Here is a 27,838-nt window from a genome sequence, read left to right on the forward strand (position 1 = left end):
CAGAACTAACCAACCCCTTCCCATTCCTCACAACTCCATAGTCTTAAGGATAGAATGAAAAAAGTTACAGTCCAGAACTCTGCTTCCTCACATCATCTAGCATGCCTGGGAGCAGAAAGTCACATCCTCCACTGTCCCAAAATCCTACAAGAATTACTAATTTAAAATGTGTAAAAACTGGAGCTGGAAAAATGGTTCAACTGGTAAAAGGCTCACTATGCAAACATCAGGACCTGAGTTGGAGCCATAGTACACATATAAAATAAAAGATAGTCATGGTGGCATAGGTTTATAATTTCAATTCTGAGAAGGTGGGGACAGGGGAATCCCTGTGGCACCCTAGCCAGCCACTCCTCTGGCCTAATCAATGAGTTCTAGGTCCCTAAGAGTCTATCAGACATGTGAAATAGTTGACCTCTGGCCTACACACATACACACACACACACACACACACACACACACACACACACGCACACACACATGACTTATTCGAATAAATAAACAAACTGTAGGAGAATAGATATACAGTTGCTGATCCAGTATAGAAGTTTGGTCATGGTTCTTCCTCTCAACCCAATGCTTCCAGAAATAAGTTCTAGACTCAAAATATATTTACAAAAACCTTGGCCATGTAGCTAGGCTCTTCTCTGACAGGATCATAACTCTAATCTACACTCTGTCAGGTGCCTGGATGCCTGTGCTCAGGTATCATGTGCTCGTCCTGTCATATTTTTCCAGATGAATCACCCATTCTTGGCTTTCTGCCAGATTTTTTTCTACCTCCCTGAACATCCCACCTTCTCTTCTAGCCTTTCCTATAGGCTGTTGGCTTTTTAATTGACAGGTGATGCATCCATATGCATTTGTATCCACAAACCTGGCCAGGATACCATAGTGCCTAAGTCCTCATGCCAACATTCCCTGTGACACTTCTGCTATTCATTTAACTATGTTGTTGGGCTTTTTATTTTTTTTTTGCACAGTCTTAATTGTTTCAGTTCTTGCAAGGATTGAGCTTCCGAATCATAGCCATCATAATAAATTCAAGTAATGTATTGTTTCACCAGCAGGGAGGATTAGAATAATTTAGGGTCATCGAATATAATGAACAGTTTAGAAACCATTTCACTCAATTTGCTTATTCTCTCAGAAATAAAGACAAGAATTTTCAGGAAGACAATATGCAAAATATAAAGCAATATGTCTCTTGCAGTGCTAGAGTCCTGTACCAGGTATGATGGGAAGATTTGAAATCCATGTATCAGTTGGCTTTACACTACTATAACAAACATATGAGACAGTAAGTTTATCAAGAGAAATATGGTACTGGGTACTGTGGTTCATGGTTTTAGAAATTCTAGTCCAAGGTCAGGCAGACCCACTGCCTTAGACCTTTGATAAACACTCTGGATGACAATGGCAAAGGGTATGTGGTGAACTAAACAGTTTCCTTAAAAGCCACTAAGCTAAAGAGGAAGAAGCTATTTCACAGTCCTCTGGATGGGATCTCCAATGACATAAAGAAATCCCACTGGGTCTTTCTACAGGTTCCACACCACCCAGTGGCATCACTCTAAGGACCTCTAACATATTACAATCTACTTACAATAAGGAGGTCATTTTTAACTCATCTTGATCATAGGCAATATAAGAAGAGTAATTTTATGGAGACATGCAAAGTCACTCTAGAACTCAGTGACAATAAACCAGAGGTGTAACTCTCTGAAAATGACTCCTGTTTACAGTCAACAAAATTTCAACAGAGGAAAAAAAACAACAAAATCCCCATATGTTTGAGGTGATCCACTGGTAATAATATATGCTGAAAAATCTCTTAATTGCTTCAGAATCTCAAAGAAATATGAATTCATGTGGGGGAGACAGTAGTAGAGAGGATATTAGTAAGAAATGAGGGAAATATAAAGATATTGCCATAAGGAAGGAAAAGGTTGGGGATGTTCAATATCACTTCACTTGCTGGGCATCGGTGAGGCCTTCAGTTCAACCGCAGACAGGCTAAGGAAGCAGTGACTGAACATAAGATTGACAGAAATTTTCCTTGATAAATTTTGATTATAAATGAGAACCATGCAAAGAATAATTTTCTCTCTCACAGGATCAAATTCAAATGTGACTGGCCAGGAATCATCCCAGAGATTTGTGTGTGGAAGCCTCAATAAGGCTCTCGCCCTGGGTAAGTTCATTGAAAAGCCATTGCTAGGTTTTGACCCAAAATGTCCTTGGAGATCCCTAACTTCAGGGCATGTTCCTCGGATGATGGCACTATCTGGAGAGGTGATATCTTAGCTCGTATAAGTGGATCTATAAGAGAGAAGCTTTAAGGGGAATTTCTGATTCCCCAAGCCTTCCTCAATACTAAGTCCTGTCTACCACGAGCTGAACAGCTTTGATCTGCCACTCTCCCCTCCACGACGTCAGCTTCTGATACAACCAAGCCAACCAACTGTGTACGGAAAGCTCTCTGGCAGAGGACCAAACTAAATGCTTCCCTGTGTAAATTGTTTCTCTTAGGCATCTGTCACTCTGATATACCTCCTGGCCCTACTGGAACCCCTGGGGAAAATCAAGGGCCTTTATTTTCTCAAACACAAAGCAAGTATCTGGCTTAACCCCTCTATGCTCACAAACCGGGCCAGATACTGCAGTAACTGCAGCCATGGGAAGCACAGGAGGAGAAGTTGCTGTTAGCTCATCTTTTCCTCCCTTGGGATCTTGCTCAATGCTGATTCACAGTATAACACATCTGCTAGTTTACAACCATTGAAATAAAAGCCCCGGAAAGGAACAGGAATGCAAGCTGCACCCACAATGACTTCCTTACAAGTTGCCTCTGAGAGGTTTTTATGAGTGTGTGTGTATGTATGTTCTCAGAGGGGACAGCATTGAACCTCAGAGAGTTAAGGCAAGAACCCATTCAAATTCCCATCCTGGATTCCTGCTAAAGCTCCATGTGTTCTCTGCCTTATTTAACTGATGCTTCCTGGGAGCCTGGACTAGGCACAAGAGACACAAAAACAAGTGAGACATAGAGACTCTCTTCACAGGCCTTAGGGTCCAGTTAGCATGCTGTTGACTGTGCAAAGCAGCATAGGGCAAGTTCTTTGATGAAAATTCTCATCTCTGTTATCAGATATGTTCATATTTGCAGAAGCAAAAATTGATTTTGCTTCTGTAGCCTTCACTGCAGGAAACGGTGTTTGACGCTATGATCGTCTTTCTAGTTGGGGCTGTTGGAAAAACCGCTCTAGAAAGAGTAGTGAGGAAGGAATTCCCTGAGGAGATGATATTTAGGTAAAGCAAAAATGAAGAAAAAGTTCCAGCCAAGTGATTCTCATGAGATTTAACTGTAATGTTACCATAGAATTCTACGATGCTGACATAGTTCATATTGGTCACCATCAAGAAAACTTCAGCTTTGTATTTGACATTACTTAGCAACACATTCATGCCTTGATACCTCTTAGGTTGATATGACTATAGCATCAGAGTGACTAGACATAACAGGACCAGCAAAATTCAAAACAATAACTATAGTAGGTAGACAGGTATGTGTACAAAATGAGCTAGAAGGGCCTGAGGAGATGGTTTAATGAGTAAGGTGTTTGTCATTCAACCATGAGAACCTAAGTTCAGATCCCCATTGCCCAAGTAAAAATCTAGATCAATTTTAGTTAAAGAGGGGGAACCATGCAAAGAAGATTTTTCAGTCAGTTGTGGTGGCACACACCTTTAATCTAAGCACTTGGAAGGCAGATGCAGGCAGCCTTATTTACACAGTGAGTTCTAAGATAGCCAGAGCTAGAAAGAGAGACCCCATGTCAAATAATAACAACTAATAATAATAATTTATACTACAAGAATTATTTTAATCCCCTTTTCTGCTTTCCCCTCCAGAAACCTACTATTCTATTCCCCCTCCCCCTACTTCTATAAGGGTACTCCCAAACATACACACCCAGTCCCTCCGGACTCCCCACCCTGGCATTCCCCTACATTGGGGAATTGAGCCTGACAGGACCAAGGACCTCACCTTCCACTGATGCCTGACAAAGCCATCCTCTGCTATACACACAGCTGGAGCCCTGGGTCCCTCCATGTGTACTCTTTGGTTGATGGTTTAGTCCCTGGGCTGGGGCATCTGGTTGGTTGATATTGTTGTTCTTCCTATGGGGTTGCAAACCCCTGAACTCTTTCAGTTCTTTCTCTAACTCCTCCATTAGGGACCCCGTTCTCAGTTCAATAGTTGGCTGCAAGCATCCACCTCTGTATTTGTCAGGCTCTGACAGGATGCATTTCTTAGCATCCAGAATATTGTCTGGGTTTGGTGGCTGTCTATGGGATGGCCTTTCCTTCAGTCCTTTGTCTCCATATTTCCTCCCGAGAGTTATTTTTTTCACCCTTTTAAGAAGGACTGAAACATCCATATTTTTATTTTCTTTCTTCGTGAGCTTCATGTGGCCTGTGAACTACATCTTAGGTATTACCAGCTTTTGGGCTAATATCCACTTAAGAGTGAGTGCGTTCTATGTGTGTTCTTTTGTGACTAGGTTACCTCACTCAGGATATTTTCTATGTTCCATCTATTTGCCTATGAATTTCAAGAAGTCATTGATTTTAATAGCTGAGTAGTACTCCATTGTGTAAATGTATATTTTTTGTATCCATTCCTCTGTTGAAGGACATCTGGGTTCTTTCCAGCTTCTAACTATTATAAACAAGGCTGCTATGTACATAGTGGAGCATGTGTCCTTGTTATATGATGAAGCATCTTTTGGGTATATGCCCAGGAGTGGTATAGCTGGGTTCACAGATAGTGCTATGCCCAATTTGCTGAGGAACCTCCAGAGTGGTTGTACCAGTTTGCAATCCCACCAACAATGGAGAAGTGTTCCTCTTTCCCCACATCCTTGCCAGTTTTTGTTCTTAGCCATTCTAACTAGTGTGAGGTGGAATCTTAGGGTTGTTTTGATTTGCATTTCCCTGATGACTAAGGATGGTGAACATTTCTTTAGGTGTTTCTCGGCCATTCTAGTTTCCTCAGTTGAGAATTCTTTTTTACCTCTGTTTCCCATTTTTCAATAGGGTTATTTGGCTCTTTGGAGTCTAACTTCTTGAGTTTTTTGTATATATTAGATATTAGCCTTCTATTGGATGTAGGATTGGTAAAGATCTTTTCCCAATCTGTTGGTTGCCATTTTGTCCTAATGACGGTGTCCATTGGCTTACAAAAGCTTTGCAATTTTATGAGGTCCCATTTGTCGATTCTTGATCTTAGAGCATAAGCAATTAGTGCTCTGTTTAAGAAATTGTCCTCTGCGCCCATGTGTTCAAGGCTCTTTTCCACTTTCTCTTCTATTAGTTTCAGTAGTGGGTTCTTCTTGGGCCAGCTATTTGAGCAGAAGAGGTGGTCTCACCTGTGCTCTCAGGTGTCAGCACTCCTGGGAGACCAGCTCTCTCCCAGCAGGATCTGGGTACAGAGAGCTGTGCTCTCAGATGTGAAAAATTATTTCAAAAAAGAATAATTTTTCTTCTACAAGATTTGAGTGTAACTGCAAGTGGCGAATCTTCCCAGAGATGAGCATATGGAAGCCTGGATAAGGTTTTCCCCGTGGACCAATTCATTAGGAAACCATTGTTACGTTTGAATCTGTACTGTCCTTCAGAGCTTTAGACGTTGAAGGCACCTAAAGTCTCCACTAGCGCCACCATTTTGAGAGGTAATATCTTAGCTGGAGTAAGTAAATCACTAAGGGAGGGACTTCAAAGGTAACTCCTGAACTAACTCTCTCTCTCTCTCTCTCTCTCTCTCTCTCTCTCTCTCTCTCTCTCTCTCTCCATCCTCTCCATCATGCACTAAGCAGCTCAGTATCTCCTCATTTGCCCTTTCATTATGGTCAGTCTCACTATAGCCCAGATATAACCAAGCCAAGGCAGTATACATCTGTAACCCCAGAGCTGTGGAAGTAGAGACAGGAGGATACCTGGAGCATGCTGACAAGCCAGCTTAGCCAAATTGGTGAGCCTCAAGTTCAGCAAGAAACTCTGTTAAATAACAACAACAATGAGGGGGAGAAGGTATTAAGGAAAATCCATAGCATTGACCTCTGGCCTTTACATGAAAACATATCCCTTCAGGAACTCATGTACACAGCCATATTAACATGCAAATATGTTCCACCCACCCCACACACACACACAAACACAAACACACATACACACACACACACACACACACACACACTGTGAACTGAATTCTGTGCATTTGTGTGCTCAGTCATAACAGATACAATCAAGACACATACTTAATAACATCAAATAGTTTTAATTAGTCGCTATGGGTCTAGTTTGAGGACCTGCTCTTAAGAAAAGAAGAAAACACTCCACATGCTATATACCTTCTATCTAAAACAGATAGAGCTAATGGGCTGAGCATAGATCCTGGCAAGGGATAAGCTTCTGCCCTCCTGTACCCAAGAAAACATGACTGAAGTAAAGCACACCCATTAAGAAAGCACCAGAAGAGTGATAAGGAAAGTTCAAAGCCTCATATTCTCGTCTGTGAAACAAAGGACTGAAAGTTACCCTACAAAACCGAGTAAGAACGCCGTCTGTGCCATGGCTTCTGGAAATAACGTAATTGAAAGTACTCCAGCAAACCAGGCTTCTAATTTGCACAGCTCCATCCTACCTCAGGGTCTGTCTCAGAGACACGAGCAGCGGATACTGTACCTCATCATCAAGTTTAAGGCCTTCTTCCTGCATCAGACATGATGGCCTACCATCACCTCCCTTTCCGCCATTAGGAGCCCTTGTAGGAAGCCTCAGTTACAACATGGCTTGAAAATCACCTTTGCTTTGAGCCCTTTAAAAAATTTTATTTGTGTGCTTTTGTCTGTGTCTGTGTATGCTTGGATACATGTGTCATGTGTGAAAAGACCAGAAGACACCCTTAGGTATCATCTACCTTTAGTTTTTAATTTTGGAAGTATAATCTATCACTGGCTAAGAAGCTTTAGGAAATCAATCTCTAATGCTCGCCCCCCTACCCTACCTCCCAGAAATAGGACAACAAGGATCAGACTACCACACTCAGGTTTTATTATATGGGTTCTGGGGATCAACACTGTGTCTTCCTGTTCCTAAGGCAAGCCCTTCATCAATTTTGCCACCTTCCTAGATCTATGTTTTTGAAGTGCTTCTGTTTCTAATGGTGGTTACTGACCGCTGGTGGCTACAACGGATCTCCTCTGTGGCTTTTCTTGAAGCACATTTTTTCCCAAGTTCTATCAAGATCCATTTTATAAGAAAGACAACACATGTTTCTCCTGGGACTGAAAGGCCCAGTTACATAAAAGAAGAGTTAACAGGGTGGCAGCTACCCAGCAAACTAAATAGGGGCTTGTTTTATTACTGCTCACTCCTGAATTCCTTTGTTGCCAAGAGACCTGAGATCAATATTCCATCAGCAGAGGCCATCTCAACACTGAGAGTCCACTGGCAAGGTGCCACCCCCCTATGCAATCCATAGCTACTGACCTACCACAGACTAGTGGGGTAACCTGGAGCCTTTCTGATAACCTACAAGGGCACTGATCAGAAAAGATCTCTTATCAGCTCATTATCTACAAGGTGAAGAATTCAATGGCATCACAATTGATGCATCAAAGCAGGGTGCCAAGTCATTCAAGCCGAGTTTGGACTCAGAGAATTTCAAAGCTTAATTGATTCTATTCTGCAAAGCAGTTTCTTAGATTTGTGGCTGCACCACCAAGAAATTGAATATCTGGATTCTTGACTCAGATAGTTCATCTTAAGAGTTCTGAACTTTGAGCTTTAAGAGAAGATATTTCTTCTTCCCTGTGCATCTATATCCATTTGCTGTATGCATGGCCTCCGAGGGGCATGCCATGATATAAATTATTTAAATGTATATATAAAATGGGAAGGAAAATAAACATAGAGTTAGCTATGATACCTCAAGTTTTCAGAACAATCATCAATAATACATGGTAAGAGAACACACTTGAAACAGTCTCCCTAGTTAAAAAAAATTTTAAAAAATCTATGAGAAGCAATGCATATGCTGATTAACTTAATATATATGAAAATATAATTCACAGAATTATAAATAAGGATGATTTGGGCTGGAGTGATGGCTGAATGGACAGAACGCTTACTTTACAAGCATGAGACCCTGCATTCAAATCAACAACATACTAAAAAGCTAAGCATGGCTGCAGAATCAAGAGGGCTGGAGGGCAGGGGCAGGGTTCCGGAGACTCATGAGCCATCAGTCTAGCTCCAGATCCTGGCAGAGAAAAGGGTGGAGCATGATAAAACAGGGTACCCAACTTCGCCTTCTGGCCCTGACATGCACAAAGAGGCATACACCCACACACGTGCACACACAGCACACACATATATAACAACAACACAAATAGATAAATTAAATGACCGACCGATGATAGATTTTATACTTGTGAATTTAAAAATTGCTCTAGTCCAGTATGTTGCTACATGCGTATAATTCCAGTAGTGGGAGAGCTAACGCAGGAGGATTATGAATTTGAGAGTAGTCTAGCCTTGTGAAATATATGTCAAACAAATGGAAAAGTTAACACTTGCATTGCACTCGTTTGTGGGTACACACATATACATGTATGTACAGATGCCTATGAACTTTTTTACATTAGGCAATTTCTATAATTCTTCTGATTGTCTTCCATAGCAACCATTCCCCCCTTTTACAGATTAGGAAACTGGGGCACATAAAAATGAGGTAATTTATCCAGAGTAAACAGAGCCAGTGAGTGTATGGTAAGAAAGATTCTGAGAAGCCCCTATCACTCTTCTTCTCCACTAACTCCTGTAAGAACTCAGTGGTGGGTCAAGCCTGCTCAACAACAAACATATTAAGTCAGAATCAAACTGAACGTAGCATCCTTAACATTCTCAGTACTCTTGTGGAAGGATAGTAGAAACAATATCTCCCACTTCTGCCTTAGTGAGCCAGTGACAGAGGGGGGTGGGGAGGAAGAGGTAGATATAGCTATAGATAGATAGATGAGAGAGAGGGGGGGGGAAGGGGTTCTCATGTCCCTAAGCTTCTCTCCCCATCTTGCCCCCAACGTGTTTATGCCTCACCCACTCCTCGATTCTGCTCTGTAATCTGATCTTTCCAATGCCCACTGATTCACTTTCTTTTCTCTCCTGTATAGCCTTCACTCCTGCCTTTTCCAGAAGCCAAGCGGTCGAAACCAAGCACATATAGTTTCACTATGCAGCCCAGGCTAGCTTCTAATTCCTATGTAAACATACCAGCAGGCTAAGCTGCACACAATCAATGCCCACATTACTGCCACCCTTTCTTGGGAATCTCCCTCTCAGTTTTTCTACTCCCCTTCCTACAGAAAGCTTACACAAGAATACACGGAAGAATCATGAATAGAACTGGATGGCATGATGGTAATAAACATTTTAGCTGAGTCAGGACATCTGACTGCCAGGCTGTTCCTTACCACTAATTTTCTGCATAACTTTAAAGACAGGACAGTTCTTCACTTCTTCAAAATGAGAGGTCATTAGACTACTCAGGGATTACAAAATCTTTATTGGTGTGCAACTGTCCACTACCAGATCCAAGGTAGGCATGACTAATCATTTTCAACTAAGCCAAAACAAAATGTATCAATTCATCTTAATAGGCAAACACCATTAAGAGAACAGAACTTGCAAGCCAACATTAGCCTCGTCACCCCAAATCTGATAATCCCTAAAACTATTTCCATTATTCAATTTGTTCGTCATCCCACACAGCTTTCCTTTCATTTCCATATATCTTCAGAGGGTATCAAAAGAATGTATGGACAATTTGTCAAGATCAGGAACCTTGAAAAGTGTAAGCAGTTCATTGGTTCACACATTCAAATTCAGCATTAATTTGTAATGGAGGAAGAACCAGGAGCCAGGACCAGACATGAGCAGTTTTCCCCTCCTATCTGTCTTCCCGTCTGTCCCATCTCCTCAGCCTGCACTGTGTCTCCGGACTGCATCAGAGAGTGACTGACTGATCCACACTGTCCACAATTGGGAATGGATGTTCCTTTCCATGATGTTTGTACACAGACAAAACTGACACTTCTCAGAGCACACACATCCTTGTGGCTATGCAGCACCTGACTCCTGAAAGACCGAACAAGGGAAGTTGGGTAGGAAAAGGAATGGAATGGAAAGGGAAGCCACGTGTTAAAAACTCTCTGCTGCTTCTGCTGCTTCTGCCGTGGCTACTTCTGCTTCTGCTTGGGACAAAGTGCCCCCTCTAAGTACTCTAGGTCCCTCTTTTGTCCCACTAATATTTTAAAATTTTAATTAAGACATAATTACATCATTTCCTCTCCTCTCTTCCGTCCTACCCCTTCCGTATTTGCTCCAGCTGCCTCCCATATTCTAAGAAGACGCAAACTCACACAAACCTAAGATTTCCTAGAAGGCACAGGAAACTTTTGAGGGATGGAGCTCCCCCTACTGGTCACAAACCATTTCTTTGCCCATTTCATTAACTAGGATACAAGCAAACCAGCTGCAACTCTAAAGGAGTTACTATTATAATTCTACATGGCTTGCCCTGGTCTGACAAACGATGCAGCTAATAAGTCATCAGCCTGTACTGAACACCTACTGTGTGTCAATCTGCTTAGCACTCAGAATACAATGGTAAGTAAATAAATACAAATCAGTGGAAAGGAAAACAAAACAAACCCTGCAGAACCCTATGTATGTATATAGTAGGGACTTAACCCATATATATGTGGAAGGCATGCTGTAAGAGTGGAGACCGAGGAAAGCTGTTGGAAAAAATGTTTTCTGGTGTTGGGATCCAACTGAAAGACAAATAGTTCTCTAGACACAGAAAAATTACTTCATACTTAAAATATTAAATGACTGAGACCCTGGATTAAGTATTCCCATTTCTGTTTGTGGTTTCACATGCCTGCTCCTGATAGTTTATGGATGATCTAAGGACAGGAGCCACAGCTATCCCAGGGAGTCCTTTGTATCCATTGCTCTCCTCTTCTCTGTGATAAAATACGGTCAATGGCAACCTAAGGAGTTCAGTCAATCGTGGCAGGGACAGCACGTCGGTGCCAGCAGGAAGCAGCTTGTCACATTGTCCCTGCATTCAGGAAGTAGAGGGAGAAAGAGTGGTACTCAGCTTGCTTTCTCCTTTTTCTTTTAGGACTTCAGCTCATGGGTTGATGTTGCTTACATTCAGGGTAGGTTTTTATCCTGTGCTAACACTTTCTAGAAGCACTTCCATGGAGCAACCAAGGGCAGGTTTCTATGGAGATTTTTAAATCTAGTCAAACTGACAATCAAGACCAGTCTTTGTACTATTAAATGGAGGTATTTAAACAGAGCACAAGGGCTACCTGTGCACTGTGTGCGTGAAACAAGAACAGATACCATGGACCTGTATAGGCTACGTTTTCAGCAACATCGCTCTGACTTAGCAGCAAGTAAAATGTTAGTAACTTTAAAAATAGGCATCTATAGGCAAAATTATTTTTTAATTTTATTATGTTTTGTATGTATGAGTGTCCTACCTGAATATATATCTGTACATTTACTTAGGTGCCTGGTACCAGGCCAGGAGATGATGTTAGACCCCCTGAACCAGGAGTTACAAACAGTTGTGAGTCACTGTATGAGTGTTGGGACTAGAACCTGAGGCCACTGCAAGAGCAGCAACTGCTAAACCATCTATCTATCTAGCACCTAGATACTCCTTGAATATAGCGAATTTTCTCTTACCCAATCTGAGGGTGTAAAGGTAGGTCAGAATAGTGGCTTCAAAGACATGGACAAAATCTGCTCACAATAAGGAGTGCTTTGGTTTTAATGTGAAAGGTCCCACATAGGCTAATATGATTGCATGCTGTCCTCTTTGGTGGTACTATTTGAGAGAGCTGTAGAGCCTTGCTAGAGGAAGGATCACAAGATGTCATAGTCTGTATCCAGTCTATGTTCACTGTTCCCTGACTTTGGATGCAGTGTGACCAGCCAGCCTTCTGCCCCTCTTACTACTCCAGTCTTACCATGGTCAACTATATTCTCTCAGGTTAGTGATATCAAGCATAAGGAAATGAGCAGCTACTGAACGCTAGCCAGACTCAGACATGGATGCGCGTTGCTACATTGTGCCCTTGTATACTATAGACACTGTCATCTTCAAATTGATATGTTTTAGAGTCTAGGCCATGGTGGCTGTATATCATTAATACCAACAATTTAGACAACCATGTCTAGATTATGATATTATAACTCATCATTTTTTACTCATTCTTTTTTCTTTTATTGAAATTTTTATTTGCATTTCAAATGTTATCCCCTTTCCCCCACCCACCCTCCCACACCTTCCTGCTTCCCTACCCTGACATTCCACTACACTGTGGGGTCCAGCCTTGGCAAGACTAAAGGCTTCTCCTCCCTTTGGTGTCCAACAAGGCCATCCTCTGCTACATATGCAGCTGGAGCCGTGGGTCTGTCCACGTGCACTCTTTGGATGGTGGGTTAGTCCCTGGGAGCTCTGGTTGGTTGGTATTGCTGTTCTTATGGGATTGTAAACCCCTTCAGTTCTTTGAATCCTTTCTCTAACTTCTCCAATGGGGACTACATTCTCAGTTCAGTGGTTGGCCATTGTGGTTTGCCCTGAAGTTATCTGTATTTTGATGCTAATTCCACTGTCCCAAGGACAGCTGCCTAGTCACTTACTCAGAACTCAGGTGACTTCACCAGAACCACCTCCCCATTGAATTTGTAAAGTACAGGTGAGGGGCAGGTACAAGATAGAAGGAGGTCTGTCATTGGAGGAGAAGGAAGGATGGGCAGGAGAGAAGTTTGAAGGAAGAGGAGGAGACTTGAACAGAAAGGAGAGACAGGAGGGAGAGGGTGAGGAGCCATGGCAGGTGATGTTAAGATTCTGCTCCGTGTATTTACAGGTTGTTATTAATGTTCCTTAGAGATGGATGATACTGGGCTTTGTATGTTTAAGTGGGCAATTATATCTTACCAATTGGATCTAAGATTACTGTGTTATGTGTTCTTTTATTGAGAGTTTGAGTGTAGGAAAGCATGCAGCTGGGATGTGTTTCCGCCAAGACATCTAGCAGATATTTGGGGCACTGAGGTGCCAGACCTAGCAGGGTAAAAGACACCTATACCTTTCTATTTAATATATTTTTACAACAGTTGGCTGCAAATATTGGCCTCTGTATTTGTCATGCTTTGGCAGAGTCTTTCAGGAGACATCTATAGTCAGTGTGCACTTTTGGCATTTGTCTGTGTTTGGTGGCTGTATGAATATGGGCTGGATCCCCAGGTGGGGCAGGTTCTGAATGGCCATTCCTTCACTCCCTGCTCCAAACTTTGTCTACACATCTCCTTCTATGAATATTTTTGTTCCCCCTTCTAAGAAGGACTGAAGCATGTGCAGTTTAGTTGTCCCTTTTCTTGAGCTTCAGATGGTCCATGAATTATGGCCTTGGGTATTATGACCTTTGGGGCTACTATTCACTCGTCAGTGATTACATATCATGTGTGTTCTCTTGTGATTGTGTTACCTTACTCAGGTTGATATATATTTTCTAGTTCTATTCATTTGCCTATGAATTTCATGAAGTCATTGTTTTTGATAGCTGAGTAGTACTCCATTATGTAGATGTACCATATTTTTTTAATCCATTCCTCTGTGGAAGGGCATCTAGGTTCTTTCCAGCTTCTGGCTATTATAAATAAGGCTGCTGTGAACATAGTGGAGCATATGTCTTTGTTATATGTTGGAGCATCTTTTGGGTATATGCCCAGGAGTGGTATAGCTGGGTCCACAGGTAATAGTATGCCCAATTTTCTGAGGAAACTCCAGACAGATTTCCAGAATGGTTGTACCAGCTTGCAATCCCACCAATAGAGAAGTGTTCCTCTTTCTCCGCATCCTCACTAGCAACTGTTGTCACCTGAGTTTTTATCTTAGCCATTCTGACTGCTGTGAGGCAGAATCGGAGGTTGTTTTGATTTGATTTCTCTTGATGACTTAGGATGTTTCTTTAGGTGCCACTCAGCCATTCGCTATTCCTCAGCTGAGAATTCTTTGTTTATCTCTATACCCCATTTTTAATAGGGTTATTTGGCTCTCTGGAGTCTAACTTACTGAGTTCTTTGTATATTTTGGATATTAGCTCTCTATAAGATAAAGGATTGGTAAAGATCTTTTCCCAATCTGTTGGTTGCTGTTTTGTCCAAATGACAGTGTCCTTTGCCTTACAGAAGCTTTGCAATATGGTCTCTACAGGTTGTCCCTCCCCTTGTGGGGTTTTTAAGCTAATGTTATCCCCTTGGGGTCCTGGGAGGCTCTTGATTTCCTGGCATCTAAGACTTTCTGGTTGCTACCCCCAGTTCCCCATCATAAAATTCGCAGGCAAATGGATGGATCTAGAAAATATCATCCTACATGAAGTAACTTAGCCACAAAAGAGCACACATGGTATGTACTCACTGAGTCCACAGGTAATAGTATGCCCAATTTTCTCAGGAACCTGGTAGATATTAGGCAAAGAGCTTGGGATAACCACAATACAACTCACAGACCACATGAAGCTCAGAAGGAAGAAAGACCAGAGTGCAGATGCTTCATTCAACTTAGAAAGTGGAATAAAATAATCAAGGGAAGAAGAGAGTGGGTGGGACTTGGGAGGAAGAACGGAGGGGGAAGGGGAAAAGAGGGGCAAAATTGAGTGTGGGAGGAGATGGAAGAGATGTACAGAGGGTCAGGAAATTGAGCAGATCATAGAAGTATAATTTTGTTGAAGATTACTGACCCTTTAAGTTAGGAATCTTTGCTCTCTTCTATATGTATTATCCTTAGGTTTGGTCTTCTCATTGTGTTCTCTGCAAGTTTTGGGTTAGGAGCTTTTTGCATTTTGCATTTTCTTTAACTCTTGTGTCGATGTTTTCTATGGTATCTTCTGTACCTGAGATTCTGTCTTCTATCTCTTGTATTCTGCTGTTGACGTTTGTATCTATGACTCCTGATCTCTTTCCTGGGAATTCTATCTCCAGGATTGTCTCCTTTTGTGATTTCCTTATTGTTTCTATTTCCATTTTTAGATCCTAGATGGTTTTATTCAATTTCTTCACCTGTTTGGTTGTGTTTTCCTGTAATTCTTTAAGGGATTTTGTGTTTCCTCTTTAGGGGCTTCTGTTTGTTTACCTGTGTTGTCCTGTATTTCTTTAAGGGAGTTATTTATGTCCTTAAAGTCCTCTATCATCATCATGAGATGTGATTTTAAATCTGAATCTTGCTTTTTTTGGCGGGGAGGGGAGTATCCAGGACTTGATGTAGTGAGAGAACTGGTTTCTGATGATCGCAAGTAGTCTTGGTTTCTGCTGCTTAGGTTTCTGTGATTGCCTCTTGCCATCTGATTATCTCTGGTGTTAGTTGATCTTGCTGTCTCTGACTGGAGCCTGTCCCTCCTATGAGCCTGTGATCTTTGGTGTGTCAGCATTCCTGAGGAACCAGTTCTTTCTGGGCAGAATTTGGGTAGGGAGAGCTGTTTCACTGGCTTACCTCTGGAACTCAGATAGACACCAGAAAGATCCTGTCCTAGGCTGCTCTGTGGTTCCTGTGCCCTGTGGTCTCCCAGTGGTTCCCTTTTTGGTCAGTTATCTGAGCAAAAGTGGTGGTCTCACCTGTGAACTTAGGAGTAACAGCACTCCTAGGAGACCAGCTCTCTCCATGCAGGGTTTGGGTATGGAGAGCTGTGGCACAGCTGGAAGACTGGAAGGCCTGTTTTTACTTTCACATTTCTACTCTTTCATATTTTTACTCTAGGAATCATGGCCTCACCATAGAGTGAAAACTCCAGTGAATATTTACTAAATGCAAACTTATTCCAACGTATCCACCTTCTGGCAGTCAGCATAACCAGCTGTGTGCCACACAGGAACAGAAACATGGGCCCAAAGCTGTGTATGCAAGTTTCCTGGGTGTGAAAGTTAGTAATCATCCAGTCATTCAAGCTGAAGATATTTATGGACAACACAAAAATTAAAATGAGATCTGTCCAACAAGGGTGAAAAAACATCCCCAAAGCAACTGAATAGGTTCATCAATCACCCAAGTTATACTCTCAGGCTCTGAGGCAGGGGATGAGGCAAAGGCTGCTGGTACTTGTGCTGAACCTCAACCATACAGCAGAGATACTTTGTAGCTTTGTTTATTATTTAGATTACCGGTCTTCTCACTGTTAGAATTATAAGGTTTTTCATGTTGATGAGGGAGTTTTCAAAATAATCATGACAATACATGATCATTCTAATCAGACTGTTATGTCAATACTATGTATATGCATCAAACATAAATTCTACTATTTTCCAGTTTTTAACTTACATAGTTGCTGCCCATAGAAAGATGAGTTTGTGGGCTGATGAAATGGTTCAGTGGGGTAAGGTGCTCACTGGACAAGCATGAGAATCTAAGTTCAAATCTCCAGCATCCACATAAAATCCAGGCCTAGCAGTGCATGTCAATAACTCCAGTGTTGGAGAATCTACACACAGACAGGTCACTGGGTCTCAATACCTAGCCAATCTATCTGAAATTCTGAAATTACAAGGCCTAGATGCACTAAGAAAACATGTTTCAGAAAATAGTGGAGAGCATTAAGAAAAATATGAAGTCAACCTCTAGCCTACACCCATAACTTCATGGGTGGCCATATTCATATTCATCACAAATACAGAAATAAAAGTGAGAGAAAGTAAAGGAAAAGGGGCTGTGGGTGCATTTGTGCTCTTGATGTTATCAGTAGTCATTGAGTCTTCTCTTCTGTTTGTTCAGAACTTAGTATCTTGTGGGATGGAATCATGTGACCTGAAAAAAGACCATTTCTCATCAAATTCTGTAAGAGATCGGCGTCACATTGTCTCACTCTGTAACAAAATAAAACGAGTGAAATAAGATGACAAGGATTATAAAACAAATGTCTGTGACTAATTTGCATTGAATTAGCAGGATTTATTATTAATAACATAATGAGAAGCTTATAGTCATGGAAGATTAATGGCATGTCAAATGATAGGTTGGATGTTTATGAATATTGCTGTCATATCTGATTTCAGCATCACTTCAGACTTGAGATACAAGTCTGGGGACTAGAAGAAGCTGGGAATATACAGTGATGTTGGTTCTGAATCTGTGACCACTTGACTCTAGGTCCGTAACACAACAGTTACATTTAGTCTATGTCTTTGACACCTAGTATGAGGGCAGAGGTCAGTGTCTTATGACTTCTAACAGCATGTTAGGAATACAGGATCTTAGCTTTCTTCCTTGGAACTATCTCAGGAAAATGTGTACTTTACAGAGTATTATTATCTGGGTATATACAGCTTATTGTTTTTTGTAACAAAACCCCTGAGATGGTAGCTAATAAAAAAAGAAGTTGATGTGCACTCATCTCTGTGGTTTGTTACAAAAACAATGTGCTGCACATACCCAAGTAATAATACTCAGTAAAGTACACATTTTCCTGAGGTAGTTCTAAGGAAGAAAGCCATTGCAAGCTACCTACTGCTCAGGTTTATATGAGTAAAAATATTACACACAGGCCAGGCCCTTGGCTTCCTTCCTGTGACTAAATCCTGAAATGAAGGTATTGTTGTGAACTCTGGGACACATTTTCTGAGTCTTTGGGGATAAAGATTTGCACTGTTAGCAGGTTTCACATGATCTTGTTGGTGTTTTAAGGCCCAGAAAAGCAAGGCTCTGTTTTGCTTCTTTCTTCTTGGATTTATACAAGGAAATCTATGTATAAATCCTTTTAAAATTGCAAAGAGGAACCGAAAATGGGAAAAATGCAAAGAGGAAAAATCGATCTAGCAAAGTGACCCTAAAAGATATTCAGATGCTGTTCATTTTAGTCTGAGACAATCCCTGTGCCTCCTTTTACAGCTGTCTCTTTAACTCCACCTAAGTAAGCTGACATCAGATGAGTCCCTCAATCCAACATTAGCTGAAGCTGGTGGATTTGTCAGACTCAAATGACAGAGACATAAGCAAACACCAACCAAGGCACAGAATCTTGGATACACAACTGAGATAACACAGTATCCATGTGTATCTCATGTGTATCAGCTTTCCTGAGTCTGACTCCAGAGTTCCTCCTTAGCCAGCTGTCCCTGTCCTCTAGCAAAGTCATCACACCGCTATTCCTCCCCACCAAGTTTAGCATGATCGCCCATCACCACTTTGGAGTTGTCACTACTTTGCCACTCACCACAGTAGGTAATTGAATACAGGGAGCTGATGTGGTGATGGTAACAGAGTCACCAACACTCCCTATTAGAAGTGGAGAGAGGACATCTCTGTCATGCACCTCCCCTAGTTGCAAGTGACGCTCAGAACTGTAATAGTATGTAAGATGTGGAAAGTCAACTGAAATAAGGACCTCATGAAGTAGCTTCCATGAGTTCCTCATTTAGAATGGGGTGGAACTTCATGGTGAGGCATCTATTTTGGTGGCCGCCCATGGTGAGCTCCCTCACCAATGGCTCTGTGAGCCGCCTCAGTTAATCTGCTGACTCAGCAAATTGGACCTCAGTGATCCATTATTTTGATCTGTCCTTAGTGCCCTATCTGAAGTAATTAGATGCTTATCACGTCTCCCCAGGAAAAGTTAACACAACACTAACCAAGGAAATAGGCTTCTTCCTGCTTGGCCAGAACTCTGCGTGTTGCCTGAAGTTGAGCTGAAGAACAAAAACCTCCAGGTCTAGGGCAAGCCACCAGCATGTCCTGCATAGCAACCATGATGACTTCTCCCTTTGTGTGGCAAATAAATTATTAAGATTTAAAAGTAAATTGATAATGTTTTATCTTTGGTGCTATAAACCCTCCACTGGCACGTGAATGTGCCAGCTGCCTCAAGTGGACCATAGATTTGATGCTGAATTTTGTCTACTTCGTTAATATATCCCAGTGATGGAGTGAGACTTGTGCTGTGTTTGTGCTAGTGGATCTCTTTTAAAGTTAGACTCAGTATGGTGAAGATGCGATTCTGAGCCCTGTGGGAGTTGACACTGTATAGGCGAAGTTCAAGACACGGACACAAGGAAAATGTCCCTTTCAGTCTGATACCTTGCTGAAAATTCAAGTGTCCATTCAACAGGAACCTGTTCACCTGAACCCCAGACCTCCAGACTCATGTTGCACATCCAGAAGATTGTACCCGAACTTTGACTATTGTATAATGTTAATGAGTTCACATGCTGAGTTGTAGACTGAATGCTTGTGTTTTTCCACAAAGATAATGTAATAAGGCCTTAATCCACATTATGTGAATATATTTTCAGGTGAGGCCTCTAGGGAAATAATCTAGGTCTAGTAGCATAAGAGTGTTAGTGACAGCAATTCTAGAGGAAGCTGCTCTGAACAAATCTGGGTGCCCCTCCCTGTAGCCTCTCTCTCTATCTCTCTCCCCCTCTCCCTCTCCCTCTCCATCTCTCTCTCCCTCTCCCTCTCTTTCTCCTTCTCCTTCTCCCTATTCCTATTCCTCTCCTGATCCCTATCTGGGGACACATGTCTGCGAAGAGCTGAAAGACTACCTATGGCTAAAAAGGGTCTCTTTCTAGTATCCCTCTCTAATGTCACATGGAAGTCAGTGGACAATCAACTACACGGTATGGGACCTCTTCTCCTTTAGAAACCTTTAAGACATAGAACCACACTTTGATTCATGTTCCTGAATGCTCTTCAGAATATGCAGTACTCATATATCTCTTACCCTGAAAGACAATTCATCTCATTGTCTTTCTTTCAAACCTGCTCCTCTGTCTTCTCTTTCTCCAAGCTCTGACAAATTATCTGTGCCCTTATCAAAAGAGACACCTCTGGGCTAATAGTTCCTAGAAAATAAAAATAGGAAGTCCTCTCATGTTCAACAATCGTAAATAATAATATTGTTAAAATAGTTATCATAATCAAAATAGTTCCTAGATACAGTGTGACGCCCATCAAAATTCCAATACATTTTTTCTAGTCATCTTTTAAATATAAAATGCAGATGGAATCACAAAACACAGCAAAATATCCAAGGAAAGTCTGATCGGAAAGAACCATACAGAAAGTATCACAATATCTGACTTCCAAATGCACTACAAAGCCATAGTGACAAAAACAGAATGGTATTGGTATGAAAATAGGTATCTCCACTAATGAAAATGAATAGTCTGTCCAGAAATGACTCCATAAACTATAGTCTACTGACTCACACAAATGCCTTGAAAGTATGTATCAAAAGATGACCTTATAGTAGTAGTGCTGAGAAAACTGTCTCCACACGTAAGCCAGAGTGCATGTGTGCACACACACATAGATTAGAATTTCAACCATATCTTTCACCTTATACAAAAACTAAACAAAAAAGGTAAAAGATCAAGGTGTACAACCTTTCCTCCCTGTGTGGAAAAGAGTCAGATGAATCCGAAATTGTCAGTGCTTTTTACCTTTAAAGGAAATGACATTTCTTGAGACATCAGGGTGGCAATGTGGCATACTTGGAGTCATCCACAACCTCAGCACCTCTACAGATAGACCAGGCTTCTTCTGGTGACGCCTATCTATAGTCAGGCTGTAGTGCGATTACAGAATAGAAGTGGAGAGAGAGGACACTTCTCCTTTTTCCTTCACAGTTTCCCTAGTCAAACTGAGTAGAAGAGAGGGGGCCCAGAAATAACCAGATTATGTAGATGCATCTGGTTCCTACCAAGACATATGAGCTCTGATAGTCCTGGCTTGATGGGGCTGAATGTTGCCTGCCACGCCCCTTTGACTTCCAGATTACACATACTGGTTATTCTCCATATTACTATGAGCAAATACCAGATAAGAAGCAACCTAAGAGAGAAGAAGTTTATTTTAGCACGTGGTATGGTTTGGGGAGATGCAGGCCATCATGGTGGAACTGTACCGCAGCTCCCATGTGTCCATTTGTTTGTGTTGCTTCTATAGTCAGGAAGCAGAAAGAGGTGAATGCTGCTTCTCAACTTTCCACAATTCTTCTTCTTCTTCGATCCAGCCTCTGAGATGCTGGTGTACACATACAGGACAGCTCTTCCTTCTAAATTGAACATCGTCATAGACCAGGGATGTCAGTTTTAGGAGATTCCAAATAAAAAATAATCACTACTCTCCTCTTCTTGTGTTCCTATCTAGAAAACCCCAATCTTCACCTCTTACTCATTCCACAGTTCTGGAAATTTCCACCCTGGTGGTTAATTTTATGGATCAACATGGCTAGACTGTGACACCTAGTTTTTGTCTAAACACAATTCTGTAGATTGCTCTGAAGATATATTTATGAGATAAATATTTAAAAGAGTAGGCTTTGAATAAAGCAGACTATACTCATTAGTGCAAGGAGACCTTATCTAATCAGTTGCAGCCTTAGGAAAATGAATATATCCCTCAGGGAGAATTTCTGAAGGATGCCTTAGGACCCAAGTTGCAACTCAGCTTCCTACAAAACCAACCTGTGCCCACTCCTCAAGTTACAGATTTGTCAGCTTGCTTCTCTCTCCTCTTTTTCTAATCCTATGCCCAGAGCATCTGTTCTTCTGGTAATCCCTGGCTAATATACTCCTCCTTCTGCCTATTACAAATGCCCAGATTTAGCCCTGCCTCTGCCTCCCTAGAATAAACAATCATGTGATTATTTCTGCCCATAGTAACAATAGACATGAACAGAATGAGACCTTTACTACAGCAAAAGCCTACAACTGCCCTCATGGACTGAATGGAATCTAACTTCCTCCAAGAGAAGCAGGGAGAGCAGACACCAGTGTATATGTTCTCAACTTGTGGAAAGAGAAGCAAAGAGAGGTAAAATAAATGTCCCAGATGGATGTATTCAATGACTATCAGTGAGTACAGACCCGTGTGGGCTTCCTTTTAGTTCTGGGCTCCGCCATGCATGTTCTAGAGTTCTACCTTAAACCACAAATTTGGTGTTAGAGCCTTATGCTAGGAACCTGATAAATTTAAGAGGGCAAGCTTCAAGATGTAGGAAGAGCATGAACTTAACTGAGTAAAGTCTGAGCTGAATGTTTTCAATATTCTGGCAGCACCCCATAAGACACATACAAAAAGATGAAAGAGAAGAAAGAAATGATCTTAGTTACTCATTTAATCTCTCTTGGCCTCATGCATCCTAAAACAAATGGGCATGTACTCTAAAATTCTGTAGTGGAGAGAAATGAGAAATGGCCCAGGATAAGAAATAAAGCAAGCCAAGGAAGGAACAAAAATATTTTTGGTGTGTGTGTGTGTGTGTGTGTGTGTGTGTGTGTGTGTGTGTGTGTGCGTGTGCGCGCTATGATGTGTATGTGTGTATTATAATGCATATGTGTATTTATTTATGTGTATATGTGTATGCATGTGAATCTGTGTTTTGCATGTATGTGTGCATGTGTGTGTATGTGTTTGTGTGCGCATGTACTTGCATAGGCATTCATATATATAAATGCCTCTGTGTTTTTTTCTATCACTTCTTGCTGTCAGGTTATGTTTTGAGTTTTTCCACCCTTGACACCGTGTCTGACACATCTCTCCAGCTCATAATGATCTTTCATTCAAGCTACTGATCAATAGCAGGAACCAGCAGGTCTGTCTGCCCTGCTTGTTTTCTCTATCTTCAATCTGCCAAGACAGATTAGGCTATTTCCAGGGTCACTCAATATTCGGGGAGAGAATGGAAAGATATCTAGTGGGCTGTCCATAGAACAACAGCACAAACAGACAAGAGGAGCGTTCCGTGACAGATTCGATTTACATCAAGGTCAAAAAGGGTATGTTTTCTTTCTGAACCTTCCCCACCTCAGAGATGCTAGCTTGTCTATCAGCTACCTAGTGGGGGGTCCTTTGAGTGGAATACAAACTTATAAATATGGGACCTGCCAGTTGAGAGGTGTCATGTCACCCCATGATCTATGCAATCAGTGTTATCACTGTGATACCACACTCATCACTCAGGTGAAGAGCAAGACAGAACAGAGAGCCCCTTTCTCTGCCAGTGGAATGCTGCTGGTGCTTTCTATAACAACTGAAGTCTGGTCTCTTGCCTTGACAGGGCCTATTGTCTAGCCAGTATTCTTCACAGAATGCTCTTAGCAGACAGACAGACAGACACAACACACACACACACACACACACACACAGAGAGAGAGAGAGAGAGAGAGAGAGAGAGAGAGAGAGAGAGAGAGAGAGAGAGAATACCTACAGACAAGTTTCAAGTTTTCAGGCTCAGAAAAACAATCCTCTCAATTATCTGGGAGGGAAGTTCAAAGAGTTAAGCATGGAAGGCTATTGGGTCAATGCAAAACTGAATTCTTGGCTGAGGAAATGGAAAATAGATGAGTCTACAAAGTGCTTGCTATATAAGCCTAAGGAACTAAGTTCCGATCCCCAATACCCATCTAAAAAACTAGGCATGGTGGCATATACATCCAATCCGAGTGATAAAAAGGTTAAGACAGGTTGAGTTATGGGACCCATTGACCAGTAGTATCACTGAGGTTTGGAAAGATCCATCTAATGACCTTGTCTCTAAAACAAAGTATATACAAAGTATATAGAGGCTTCTAAAACAAGGTAGGTAGATCCTCAGTAAGGACACAGAGGCTAGTCTGTCCTACACACACACACACACACACACACACACACACACACACCACAGACACAGACACACCACACACACACACACACACACACACACAGAGAGAGAGAAAGAGAGAGAGAGAGAGAGAGAGAGAGAGAGAGAGAGAGAGAAACCCAGCCTGTTGCATGTAACATTTAGGAAATGCTTCTGCTTTGAACTTTCCCTGTTCGATGTGCTAATGTTCCAAATACTAGTACCTTAGAATTAAGGTCTATACAGAGGTGATAAAGTAAAAACTGAGACCATGAGGATGATGAATCCCAACCTAAGGATGGCTTGTGTCCTTACAAGAAGACACAGCATATATAGCATCTAAGGGGTCACATCCTGATGAAAATCTATTTTCCTCTCCCCAGAAGCCATCAATCGCCCACAGCCCTTCTACTCAAAACTCCTCCCCCATCTATGCTGCTATTTTAATTTGATTGATCTCATACAGGTCTTGTGCCTGTTGTCATAGCCGCCATAGGATTATGTGGGCAACCTGGCAAGAATTGTTTTACTCTAGAAACTCGCTACCTCTGGCTCTTATGATCTTTCTGCTCCTTCCACAATACCCTTAGAGCTTGGAATGTCCTACATCTGTGTACATATGGGTAGCAGTAAGACAACTCAATGAATTTTTAAGATTAAACAAAAAGAATTAATGGAGTTGAAAGGGAAACATGGTAGGGAGGTGTCATAGCACATTCTACCTCTCTCTGGTGGGGGTATCCAGATACCATCAACAGGGAAAAGGTAGAGCCAAAGCCAGGACAGGGAGTCCACAGTCCATGGTGTCAGATGCTACTACACACCAGACCAGAAGGGGAACAGCAAGGTTTAGGATGAACGTGATGGTTCCTGGTATGCTCCCTGGGTACCCAGGTGCCTCCACTGCCTGGAGAGAAAGTCGGGAACTAGAATTCATGGTCTGCGTTTCCCCTTCAGGTGTCTACTTGTCAGGCAGGAATGGGGAAGTGGAGCCTGAGCTATGTAGTCTTGTCAAACGGGCAGCAAGTGCTGAGTACTAGAGAGACAGTGGGAAAGAAAAACCTTCTTCAGGAGCCTTAGGCTAAGGCCTTTCCCATGGTGATCATTAATGAAGATCTTTAATGAAGCAGGTCTCTTGGACAATACGAGCTTGTTCATATTTACTTTATTGGGGGTGGATATGAATGCATACACTTTACAGGGGTGAACCAGGTATTATATACCTCATGAGGGAAGGGTGTGAGAATAACCAGGAAGGGAAGGTCATTAGATGAAGGCTGAGGCTATCTAGATACCTCATTAATATGGAGAAGAACTCCAGGTGCTATGCTATGAGACTGAGTAACTGTGGTCCTCTCGGTTAGATGTGGTTACGTGTTCCAGAGCAGGTACAGACACAGGTGGGAAGCAGCTCTGCTCCTGCTCTGCTCAAATCTCTGAGATCCCTGGGGTTTGAACTCACCCATCTTTACCAGTTCTTAGGCCTGTCTGGTGGCACAGGCCACTTGCCATCCAGGGGGATAGGAGAGAAATTGAAAGAGAGAAAATATGGGGTAGGTTTGATTGAAATAGATTATATACACATACAAAATTTTTAAACAATAAAAATTAAATAAATAAAAATAAGGACAATGAGCGCAAGGCCCTGGGTTCAGTCCCCAGCTCCGAAAAAAAAAAAAACAACCAAAAAAAAGAAAAAAATAAGGACAATGAAGTATGGAACCAGGATACGCACACTTAGAGCACCCACATGAAAACATCAGGACAAGACATCCATCTATGTGCCAATGAGGGAAGCCTAAGAAAAAAACAGGTCTGCCAACACCTTGAAGCTGATTTTTTAGCCTCCTGAGCTGAAAGAAAACTAAGTCCCCCAGGAAGATTAGGACATCTCTCTCTAAAGACACCCCAGTATTCGACCATGACTAAAGATTTATCCATAACTCACAGTTTTGTATGTAGGGTTCCTTCTATACACAGAGAGAGATGTGCTCATGTGTATGCATTATAACATAAGCATGATCCTCTGGGGGCACTTTTAGGGCACCTATGTACCATCGTAGCCCTGTAAGTGAGTATACATATGATGAAAAGCAGATGCATCACGGGAAGGAACATGCACAGTAAGCAGAGCCATACATAACCTAAGCCTAATCAAAACAGATCCATCTCCACTACATGGATTAGCATCAAAACTCCTTTCTCTTGAGCCACATAAGCAGAAGCTCAAAACAATATTTGGTGTCCTTGAGTTTGCCATTCATGGGGCCTGCTGTCATTAGAGACAGATTACTTCTGATTGTATTGTCACTTTGTTTTGAATAAAATTTCCTTGTTACTTTGCAGTCTTGCATTCCTTCTTTCAGTTCCTTGAAGAAGATGCCAAGAACCTGGAAATACATGGTTCAGACACTATCTCCTAGGAACAAGGTAAGGCAGGAATAAACAAAAAGGAAAATGGAAGCAACAGTTTGGTGGTTTCGAATGATGCTCCAAGCAATCGTAGTTACCAAGGCAGGCTCTTGGATCTCTCTTCCAGAAGGCAGTAACCATATCACTTGTGTCTAGGGCTCTGTTGACATCAGAAGCCCCTCTCACAGTTCCCAGTGGAAGGGAATAGATCTATCAGTGTCCATCTCTATGATTCAGAGAACACAGAATCTGGGCTGTATCATTTTCTCTTTCTTCTTCAGGCAGTCTACTACCACTGTCCTCTGTAATCTCACCTGTATCCTTTCATTATTTTGACTAGTCCTCTATGAGATTAGCTGATTCAGATAATCAAGAGGTCTAACTGAAGGATTGGAGAGGTGGTTTAACAGGTAAGACCATTTGCTACACAAGCATGAGGATCCAAATTCAATTTCCCAGTACCTACATGAAAGGCTAGGTGTGGGCTCAAACGTATGTTCCAATCCACAGTACTGTTGGGAGCAGAAGGAACATGAGGGATGCTGTAGCTTGCCAGCTTCCAGTCTAACTCCAAGATCAAAGAGAAGTAGAGAGTGATAGAGCAGGACACCTGGTATCTTCCTTGCCCCCCACAACATACACAGGTCTGTGGGTGTGCACATAACACCTGGTCTCGCTGAGAAGGTGACCATATCAGAGAGCTGGAGAATGTACAATGAAAATAGAATAAAGTCTATCCCCCATGTCAGAAAAGATAGGGTCAAGGTTGTAAGGAAAGGTTGTGCCTTGTATGTTTAGGAGCATTAAGGAGTCTGGGGACCTAAGCACAGGGAAGAGGAGAGAAAGAGATCAAATAGTTAGAGCATGATGGCCTCATGGAACATGAAGCTCATTATCACTCCCCAGAACTGTACATATCTTCCACTGGTCATGGAAAAGGAGAGAAATGGCTCAACAAACAGAACCATAATAATGCTGAATATTAGAACCTATAGGATAGTCCATGTCAGTTCACACACTATAAAAATAAAGACATTATTGTAACTAATATTTATTTATGGCAGGCATTGGCAATTGATGGTCCACAACCCAAATCCATAAAGTTTTACTGGCACATAGCCATAGCCATTCTTCTGTTCACTGCATGTGGCAATATTTCATTTCTACAGTACTGATGAGAGGCAAGTCACTGCAACATAGATCATGTGAGCCACACAACTTCTAATATCTATTTAACCAGTTCTTTTTTAATAAAATGTCTCATTGGCCCTCCTTGCTTTACAGCAATCTCTGTGATAAAGTTGTCACCATCCTGTCAGGAGTGAAGCTCTAAAAAGAAATATGTATCCTTTTTGGCTATCAGACTTTTCAACAGTGGTTCCTAAGAGCCTGGAATTTTCCCAGGAACCTCCTGCCAAGTTAAGGAAAAGGCTGGTTCCAGAAAGAGGAAGAATTTACCCCACAGGAAGATTTTGCAGCAGAGATTGGATCATTAATGATAAATCAATAATGGGCACGACTATAACTTGACCGTATCTACTGTGTTAAATGTACCTTTTGCCTTTTATCTTAACAAAAACCTCATATTAGGACCCTGAATGTTGGGAGTCACTGAACCTCTTTATTTGTCCCTTTTAAAATTTGGGTACATTGAATTAATCTTT

At 41.8% G+C, this 27,838-nt stretch overlaps 2 long non-coding RNA genes across 2 annotated transcripts in view; one reads left to right on the forward strand and one right to left on the reverse strand.

Annotated features, from left to right (window-relative positions):
• LOC134486832 (uncharacterized) overlaps positions 1-27,838 on the reverse strand; it is a 247,575-nt gene that overhangs the window by 107,944 nt on the left and 111,793 nt on the right. The window lies entirely within an intron of this gene.
• Positions 7,486-17,071, forward strand: LOC147995018 (uncharacterized). Its single transcript, XR_015687263.1, has 3 exons — positions 7,486-8,030; positions 10,585-10,734; positions 16,916-17,071. It is a non-coding gene; the product is annotated as an uncharacterized LOC147995018 (long non-coding RNA).

The sequence above is a fragment of the Rattus norvegicus genome, chromosome 4, assembly GCF_021556685.1.
Source record: "Rattus norvegicus strain SHRSP/BbbUtx chromosome 4, alternate assembly SHRSP_T2T, whole genome shotgun sequence".
In the NCBI taxonomy this organism is placed as follows: Eukaryota; Metazoa; Chordata; class Mammalia; order Rodentia; family Muridae; genus Rattus; species Rattus norvegicus.